Source organism: Delphinus delphis, chromosome 7 (assembly GCF_949987515.2).
Source record: "Delphinus delphis chromosome 7, mDelDel1.2, whole genome shotgun sequence".
NCBI classification, from domain to species: Eukaryota; Metazoa; Chordata; class Mammalia; order Artiodactyla; family Delphinidae; genus Delphinus; species Delphinus delphis.
In genome coordinates this window covers 44,670,823-44,681,447 of record NC_082689.1, presented here as the reverse complement: position 1 = coordinate 44,681,447, position 10,625 = coordinate 44,670,823, and the positions used below count along the sequence as shown (strand labels likewise).

At 36.8% G+C, this 10,625-nt stretch overlaps 1 pseudogene; it reads right to left on the bottom strand.

The window, feature by feature from the left end:
• Positions 1-10,060: 10,060 nt before the first annotated feature.
• LOC132428077 (non-histone chromosomal protein HMG-14 pseudogene) lies at positions 10,061-10,366 on the bottom strand (annotated as a pseudogene).
• Between the last annotated feature and the right edge of the window lie 259 nt (positions 10,367-10,625).

Sequence of the window (10,625 nt, the reverse complement as noted above, 5' to 3'; positions counted from 1 at the left end):
GGTTAGAAGCAGTGTTGTATACCCAAGATATCAGCTTTGTAAGGGTGAATTTCTTTTGCAAGTGCTACATATTTGGATTGCAAGTAATTAAAAGTCACCACACAGTGTAATAAGAGTTTTCATGCATCCCTTGGAACCACTGTAATTCCACAGAATGTATGACTGAAAGTTAAATTAGAGGTGCCTGCTTCTTTTATAATCTTCCTGATCTTTAATAGATGAACTGAAAATAAACACCAACAAAGTGTAAGCACAGAACAATTCCCTATGGTTAACTTTTATCTTTGACCAACAAGACATTTAAATTTTGTTACTCCAGTCAGAAGATTTTTTAGGAGCTAAGACTATGGAATGGGGCCTCGAGTATTCCATTATATTACCAATGTTAAAGAAATAAACATAAATTAATCAAAACAGAGAGCAATGAAACAAGAGGTAAACTGAGGAAAAACGTGAGGCATGGCTTGCCAATCTCACTATAAAGAGTAGTTTTTACCCCGTAAACCTTGAGGCAACCAAAGAACCTAGGAGAAGAAAGAAGAGGATCTGGTGCTCACACTGAGGTGGGGCGGAGGGGAGCGGAGAGCTGCTTCCACAGGTCCTGAGCAGCGCTGCGGAGGGCCATCCTTGCTGCCTGTGGACACTCAGGCAGCTCCTACTTGATGGCAGGCATTCTCCAGGTTCTGAAATACAGAAGTGAATAGAGTAGACAAGCTCTATACCCCCATGAAGCTTACATCCACTATGACAAACTCAGGGTTTGGGATGTTGATCCCTTATACTTCCGGAGAAGAAAAGTGTGGAGGGGTGGATACAGATAGAGAACTAACATCTACTGAGCACACACTACGTATGAGGCTCTGGACTGTACCCTCAGTCCAGAAAAATCCCGATCTCCTGCCTACTTTGGATCCTAAATAGAAAAGACTACACTATGGACTATAATCAGTAGTCTATTTAATTAACAATCATAGAAATACTTAGAATCTTCAAACTGAGGCAGTCTGGGCACATGGAAGACATTCAATACTTTTTTTTTTTTTTTTTTTGCGGTACGCGGGCCTCTCACTGTTGTGGCCTCTCCCGTTGTGGAGCACAGGCTCCGGACGCACAGGCCCAGCGGCCATGGCTCGCAGGCCCAGCCGCTCCGCGGCATGTGGGATCCTCCCAGACCGGGGCACGAACCCGCGTCCCCTGCATTGGCAGGCAGACTCTCAACCACTGCGCCACCAGGGAAGCCCTCAATAAATACTTTTAGAATGAATGCATGATTAATCATAATTTTTAAAACTGTCAAATACTCAGCTTCATTATTATTATTGATATTTATTGTATGACATGAAGTGATCTGAAACTGTATAAAAGACACTGTTTGTCTTTCCCTCTTAAAGGGAACAATACCTAGATATTGCCTAAATAAAGAAAACACTTAGAGAATTTAAAGTAGTCCAAGGGGCTATTTTAAGCAAACACTTCAGTTTCTTACATTCATGAGAATTCCTTATAAACAAACAACATGAAGTCACAAGAGGTCCTTCACCTGAGCAGCATCAGTTATCACAGCATAGATTCCAGGGGTGGCTAGCTGCCCCTTATCTTCAAAACGAATGATGTTGAGAATCTAAGAAATAAACAATGGGGATTGTTCTCCTTTCTGAACTCAAAGGATATACACTTTGAAGAGACATAAAGGGGAAGAATTTCATTTGCTTAGTGAAAACAAATGAAATTGTCCAGTGTATTTATTTGCCTTCTCACAGGAATAAGTGAGCCATGTCTAGACAGGCACAGTATAGAGAAAAGTTTGTTGACTGGTTAGATAATTTCAATGGAAGAAATTTAATACTGAGGAAAAGGGCTTCCCTGGTGGCTCAGTTGTTGGGAGTCCGCCTGCCGATGCAGGGGACACGGGTTCGTGCCCCGATCTGGGAGGATCCCACATGCTGCGGAGCGTCTGGGCCCGTGAGCCATGGCCACTCAGCCTGTGCGTCCGGAGCCTGTGCTCCACAACGGGAGAGGGCACAACAGTGAGACGCCTGCGTACCGCAAAAAAAATAAATAAATACTGAGGAAAAGAAATATAGTTGCAAAATCCTCTGTTCAAACATGAAGAATACTCAAATATAGCATAAATTTGTGATTAAAGAATATGAATAAATGTTAACTGTTCCTATTTTTGATAGTAGTACACACTTTTTCTTTCCACAGCTTCATGATACTATATTGCTGCTTAATTGCTTCCTCAGTAGTCTTCTTTACAGCCTACCAAAAACTAAGGGAAAAAATTTTAATTACCACTATTTAGAGTAAAAATTTTAATTAACCTTCCTAACAAACATGGAAGGGGGAACCAACAGCAAGTCATCTGGATGGGAGTGGAGGAAATCATCTCTGCTTAGGCTGATGTTTCTTTAGACCAAGTGAAGATGTTGGTCATCCTGAACATGAGGTAGAAAGCAAGGAAATAAGCAAAAGCCCATGTCATGAAAAGTGGGCAATTTCTGTATGTTAGGAGTCATAGCTTCATGGTAAAGCTTTATTATTTTATCTGAATTGTTGCAGATTTTCAGCAAGAAATATTCACAATAAAATATAAGTTCAAAACACATTCCAGAGACATGTGTAACTATATAATCATCTCTCTTAATTATCCCTGCTAATAGGAAACAAAGTGGTAAAGATCACCCCAAATATCTTTGTTTGAACACTACTTTTCTGTGGATTTAATGGGGTTTGAGGTATAACTGACATACATTTTACTAGTTTCAGGTGTACAACATAATGATTTGATATTTGTATATATTGTGAAATGACCACCACAATAAATCTATTTAACATCCATCACCATATATACTTACAGAATTTTTTTCTTGAGGTGATAACTTTTAAGATCTACTCTCTTCAGGACTTTTAAATATGCAGTAGAGTATTAACTACAGCCACCATGCTGTATATTATGACTTACTTATTTTATAACTGGAAGTTTGTATATTTTGATTCCCTTCACCCCTGCCTGTAGCAGCTACCAATCTATTCCAAATATCTCTTTAAAAGCCATATTAATTGGGCTATGAATATAGTATAGTATCAACATATAATATGAAAAGTTGATGAGCAATAAGAATTACTACCTTGGGATTGTTCCTTGTTGCTGTTTCTCTCATTCTTTTGAGAAGTTTATGCCCAGTGTGAATGGAAACTAAAGAGACATAATGCATCCTTAGGAATAAATTTGGGTCTGAGGGAATATGAAAGTTGAGAAGTTTCCATTTCTAGGGTCTCTTTCACTCTCAACATTTAGGAATCTGTGTCTGGAAGACAAAGAAGTTAACAGGTGATCACTGGATTACTTATTACACAGAAAAGTGAAAAGAAGTTTTCTAAGAACATTTGATCTTCAAAGTCAGAAGCAAACATAAAATAAATTTATGAGAGGAAGCCAACCGGGGGAGCACACCAGTGGCAAGTACAAACTGGCTTAGAACTAACTGGCTCAAGAGCAGAGGAACATTTGTATTTCAATGAAAAGAAGAAAAGAAAGTTTAAAAGAAAGGTGATAGTATATTTGATCTGCCAATAATTTAATATTTGAAAACTTCCAAAAGGGCATTTCTATATATTCACATCAAAAAAAGTCATGGTCTCACCCAAATATCCATGCACAATTGTATTTTTATGTACAATACACAAATAGTCTAAGCAAGTCTAGCTCTAAAACATATTTCTCAGGTATATTTCATGACAAATTCCCAGGCTGAAGGCCAGGGTGAAACTGAGGAGGCCACTGCCCCTTCCATGATAATCATGTGAGTGGCTGCAAGATGATCAGGTGAACACAGAACGTCTATGAACTTCTTGTAGGCAGAACTAGATACTACTCATCTTTAGAAACTCAGCGCCTACTACAGTGCTTGATACACAGTCACTACTGGATCAATGTTGGCTGATTAATTAATAAATGCATACCTTATAGGTGAACAATCATAGGCAGATACCTGGATTGGGAATAAGTCACCGACTGAAATTCAAATTATGTTGGCAACTTGTTCTGTGAACTTTCATGAGTCAGCTTCTCTCCATTCAGTTATCTAGGAAAGAGGCTGCCTGTTGGAATGTTTAATGTATCGAATATGCATTGAAGTCTTCATATAAAAGTACCAAATTACTCTTTATTAACTAAAGAACTCATTCTTTGTATTTACCAAAGTGCTTTTAATCTTGAAAGCACTTCCAGTAATGGCAAATTACTCCTAATATTTTTCTAAAACCTTGACACATTTTAAGGACTAAAAATATATCTGTAGCTCTCATTTGGAATTATTACTTTACCCAGTTCCAGATGGCTTCACTGTAATAATTTTTAAAGCCTTTCTCTGGTCTCTTACCTTTTTCAGAATTAATAAAATATTTTCATCAAAAGGACTTCTAGATAAAAAGGAATAATGTAGAGGCCCTTACACTCACTATTAAGTTCAAGGTCAATAAGACTTTAACTCTGTTCATTGTATCCAGATTCAGATAAATCTGAAGAAACCTTTTGCCATTATCCAGAGATTCTCAATCTCTGGACCATTACTAGCCCTGGGGACATAGGTCAATTCTAGTACTTAGGTGGCTCAGAATCACCAGGGGACATCCACACTCAATGAAAGAAACCTGAGTCCTCGGGAATCACTGAACTCATTCAGTTCTTCTAGCACCTGAGAAGTCAGGGGGGGTCCATCAACAGGACACACTCAAGGACCCCTTGTACTTCTGCTGCTCAAATACAGGCCAGTCTTGGCTACTGGTACTTCAGCCATTTCCAGGCATCCCGCTGAGGGTCATTTGTTACGATAGCACACTGAGGTCCAGTTTCACAACTGGTGCAAATCTACCTGTCTTCAGTGCTGAAAAGAGGAAAAATGTTAAGAGAAAACCAAAAAAAGCAGAAAGCAGGAACCAATAACAGATTCAAAAAATGGTTATGTCTAACAGGCCCTTTACATGTAAATATATTAGTATTGTCTTCCCAGCTCTGTATTTAACATAAAACAATGATCATTTTGAAAATGAAACACCTATATTTAAAGGATATAACATGAGGACATTAGCTGGAAAAGAAAAAAGTTGACAGGAACTTTTGTTGGAAATTTGAAAAGGACTAAATATAGATCTTCATAACTGTTGTAAAAATATTTAAAATTGTATGACTGACAAAAACAAAAATCAACCTCTCTTTGCCTTCTCTCTGTCTCATACATCAAAATTAATAAATTCCCCCCAAAGTATAAATTATTTCAAAATACAGACTATTTGTAAATTTGTATTTACAAATAAAATACTGAATACATGTTTTGTTATGTTGTTCATTGTTTATTGATTAAAATGCACTTTGCTGGATTAAAATTTTATTTTGTTACACATACATTAATTTAGGGAAAAAAGAGATGAATGCTTTACCTCCTCTAATTATTGCTTCTTCTTTCTTTGCCTTCCAAAGGAGGGAAACATAAAGGATGAAACTTAACAAGATCAAATGCAAAAATAGCCTGTACTTCATCAAAATCGCTTATGAATACCACATTTATGAATATTTATGTGAATGTTCATAGGAAGCTATGTCTTCCTTGTGATTCCTTAGAATATTGCCAGAACTATTTTTTGTTTTATAGATATTCAATTAATATTGATTAAACACCTTCAATCAACATAATATGAATTTTTCCTAAACTTCGATTAACTTATCCCAAATAAATTAATAAACTTTAAAGTGTTTTTGAAAAGTACATGGTTCTTATACAAAAATAATTTACCTCAATAAATAACAGTGGAGTGACGTCTATAGGTAGGATATATATCAGCAATACAGAGATAACAAGAGTGACTAAACACAGATTACCATCCATGACAGTTATTCTTGGTTCCCAACCCCCTTATTCTTTACCACAAAGACAAAAAAAGCTAAAGACTCACTTTCCCAAAGTCCCTTACAAGGAGATGTAGCCATGTGACACAGTTCTGGCCAATGAAATGTAAGGAGTCTGTAGGGTGTGTTTAGGAAATTATTCCTTTTCTAATATAAGGAAAGCCAGATATGGCTAGCAGCTGCCCTTCCCCTCCTTCCTGCACTGAAAGCTGAAGTAATGGCTGGAGCTGTGGCAGCCATCTTGGAATCAAATGGGAAAGAATAAGAGAATCACAGTGATGCTGGTGCTGACATCACTGAGATGCTGACATATTGCCCTCAGCCACCTCCTCCCAGATTTTGTGTCATGTGAGAGAGATAAAACCCTATCTTTTTAAGCCACTATCAGAGTCTCTGTTGCTTAAAATTGAAAGCCTTTGTAACTGATAAAGCATTAATAAAAGTATTTTTTAAGTACACAAATAACGACTAGAGGTTCAAAGAAGGAAATTACATAAAGTAGAAAAATATAGGAAAGGCCTTGAAAAAGACTTGGCATTTGTTAAAAGCATAAGAGGCTGGGATATGAAAGTAGGGTGAATTTCAGGTAAAAATTATGCTATGGGCAAAAGATTTGAGGAAAATGTAAAAATTATTCTTCTTTTATTAAGCCATCCGTTCACAAGGTCATTTTGCTTAGTTTTATTTAAGGCTAAAGATTGATTTATATATTTAATGCTGCCAAATATTAACACATTCTCAATAATACTTGCAATATCACAAAAATAACTGATTTATTTTGGCAATTTGGTGAAAAAATGTCCCCAAAAGTATAAATAATGAAGCATTTTGCAATTTTAAACTCCACATGAACTATTTTAAATGCTTTTTGAGTAACTTATACTTATTAGAGTTTATTTTACATTTATTTTGTTTTTCTTTCTTTACTGTGTTTTTATAAACTAGGGAAACAACATCCTAATCCCATTTAATCATGATAAATTATTATTTATTACAAAAAGAAACTATCAGTAGCCAATGAATCACTGCATTCTTCATAAACCTGATTATTACATATACATTCTAAAAATAAATACAATAATGAGCTCCTTGCCTCTGCATAGATATGGGCCTCATAATTATAAAACTGTGCAGGTTTCAGGTCAAAGCAGTAGGTCAAAGCTCTGATCCTAACCAACCCAGGACAAAGCTGCTGATTAAAAGAAAAAATTAAATAACAACAAAAATCCTATCCCGGTGCAAGGGAATGCACTTGACAAATTGTTTATTAGATTCAAATGTCTTTGCTCAGCATGGGCAAGTTCATTAAAAGATGAAAATGAAAGCCCGATGAGCTTGTAAAAATGAGAGCTCTCCAAATTTAGTTCAAGGTTGAGGATGATCGATTTGGTTATTTGTTCAGTGTGTAAGAACACTAGATAATTGGTGTTAGAGGGAAAGATTGGTTTTTATTCTCTGAAACAATCTCTATATACATAATTTTGGCATTACTCCAATTTGTACATTGTCATATTTCTGGAAGTCTGCTTAATTATGCAATAGTAATAACTATGGATGCTTTGTGAGAAGACATCAAGACCAAAAAGTCTGTTGTGTATCAGTCTTCCCAAGCAAATTAAATAATCTTAATAAGTTATTTTAGTACAAGTTAAATATTAAGATGAGTTATATAAGACAAACTGATGCATAATGGCCTCTAAGATATGTATTTTTTAAATTCTGAAGAGTTCAAAACAGAGATGACATTAAACATGCTAACATAAACTCCTTGTGCGGAGTAAAGCTGCAAAATGTTATGTGAAATTATTTTTAATAAATCAAACTATTTTTATACTGAAGTACTAAAAGGGTACCTGCTGGAAAGATGCTCAATTTTACTATGTTAACTAATGGGAATATAAAATAATTTAAACAAGAAAATAACTACGTATTTGTCATTTTAATTCATATTTATTTTAAAATCCTTAATCCTGGAACATATACAGATGTGTATATATGTGTGTATGCACATATGTATGTGTGTATGCATGTATTGGTTTTAGTGTCCATTCATAGCTTCAGAGACCTGATCTATTTGCAGCTAAAACACATTGGTCTTGGGATCTGACTCTCAATAGTATCCTAGGGTCAAAGACTAACTTATTTTACTTTTAAAACATGTTTAAGCTTCTGAAGATTATCTGTATTTGCTTGTGTCAGTTACATATTGAATCTTATTCAGCAAACACTGCACAGCTGAGAAAAAGGTTCTAGCCCAGACATACAGGACATACATATCGTTCTCAAACCTCCCTGACTGCCAAACTTAACTACCACCAGAAGCACCCTATTTTTAACAAAACCAAGGAATCATAGTTTGTGTCTTTCAAAATTTCTTTACCAACAAAAACAAATGGTCCATGTTCTGAAGAGAAGCTGGCAAACCTCCCAACAAGGCAGCCAGCAGCAAGAGAGTATCCTGTCCCCATGAAAGAAGCAGGGGGTTTTCTGTCCACCCCAGGCTGACAGGTATGGGGAAGGCCAGGCAGAGCCAGACAGAGCAGATCCAAAATCTATGCATGCCCATCTCTCTCTCTCTCTCTCTCTCTCTCCCTTTCTCCCACTCTTTCTTTTCTAAGTGGCCATCTATCTTTAGTAATCTGGACCATGAGGTAAAACTGATTTCAGTATACATGAGGGAAAACCTAGTAAATTAATGAATTCTATTTTGATACCTAAAGAGTTTACCCAGACATTTCTAAGCTTTCCTCATCAACTGCAAACATTACTTTTCTGTTTTATTTCTCTCAACCTAAGGATGCTAATCTTTCACATACCATCACTTTTGGCGGGGATAGGGAGATTTCCATTATCACTGCCTCCTTGGCGAGAAGTCCACACTCTGAAGTCCAGCCTTCTTCTTTCCTTTCTTTTCAGTAGACTTTATTTTTTAGAGCAGTTTTAGGTTCACAGCAAAATTAAGCAGAAGGTATAAAGATTTCCCATATACCTCCTGCCCTCACACATGCATAGTGGTCCCCATTATCTACATTCCCCACCACAGTGGTACATTTGTTATAACTGATGAACCTACATTAATACATTATCACCTAAAGTCCATAGTTTATATTAGGGTTCACTCTCGGTGTTGTACATTCTATGGATTTGGACAAATGTATAATGACATTTTAATCCTCAGAAACTGTACAAGTTATTCTCCATTACAGAGGGAAATTTTTATAAATATATATATTTTTTAAGAACTAATTCTTAAAGCCAAGTTATCATAATCAAATTGCTTCACCTCTTGGTGGATTCACAAAACTTCACATTGCTGTTGCCAATAACCTGTTTTCTTTTTTTCTTTCATAATTGAGATTTTATTGGTTGTTTTGAGGATCAGTACACAGACATTTCAATTTGTACACAATTCTCAACATACGTACCAAAAATCTAAAAAATCATGCAGTTGTGATTCTTTTCTGAACAGTTATTCCAGTGACTTTCCAGCTTAAAATTTAGGGGCAAATTTTCCTTCACAGGATATCAAGTACCAATATCTTCAAATATTGATATGCTGTTACATCGTAAGTTCCACTAATTCACATTTAATATCATATACACTACATACTCAAATTGTCAATCGTTCACAGCACATTAACAGTTACTAGAAGAACAGGACTACCACGACCAAAGATGTTACAGAGTGCACAAAATTCTGCCCAGGAGAGCCAAGATCAAGGGGTGAGTGGTTTGCTTTAGGAAACAATTCTACCGAAAACCACATCGGAAGAGAAGTAATTTAAAGTGTTTAAGACATTAAGTGCACCACTGACTCCAAACTGCCATTTAGTATGCTTTGTATTATAGGATAGAAAAGCTACCCTCCATCTGTGGAATGTTAAGCTGACACCCAAGACAATCAAAGCCTCCCATATTCAATATCCCACTATTTTCTGGTTGTACCAAAAAATAAACAACCAGCAAATGATTTCACCTCTTAAAAAAAAGCACTTACACTTAAAAAAATGGAATGAGGTGGGATTCCCTCCTTTTAAAAAATGTTTCTAGAGCTACTAAAAAACCTGCATTTACAAAAGAGTTGATAAAAATATTCCTCTGGACTGTACAAGAAGGGAGACAGGGGCCCCTGATAGGACCAGGTGTGTGATATTAATCAGACTTGGCTTCTTTCTCTCCTGCTTCGTCAGAAGCTGGGCTCTCCTCATTTTTAGTCTCTCCATTTTCTGCAGGTAAGTCGTTTTTAGTCTCTTGGTTAACCACTTCAGCCTGTTTTCCCTTTGCTCCCCTTTTCCCTTTTGTTTGCACTTTTTTGTCGGAAGATTTATCCTTTCCTGCCGCCTTTTTTGGCTTCGTTTTCACTTTTGCAGGAGCCGGTGTAAATGACAACCTCGCCGACCTCCTCTTGGGCTCCTCCTTCGCCGTCCCCTCGGCGCAGCTGACCTTCCTCTGGGGCATCGTGGCGGCGGGGCGGGCGCGTGCCCGGTGCCTGGGGGCCGCGGCGCGCCGAGAGCCTTCGCGAAGCTGGGGGGCTTGGCCGCTGCCGCCCCAATAATCTGTTTTCTAATGCCTCAAATTTTTTTGACAGAGTTAACTGGAAGGCTTAGTATTTATTTGGGATTTTGGTTTTGTTTTGGCTTATTTTGTTTACATTTTTTTAAGCAACAGAATAAAATAGCCGAATTGAAATAATATTCTACTAAATTAATCATTTGTT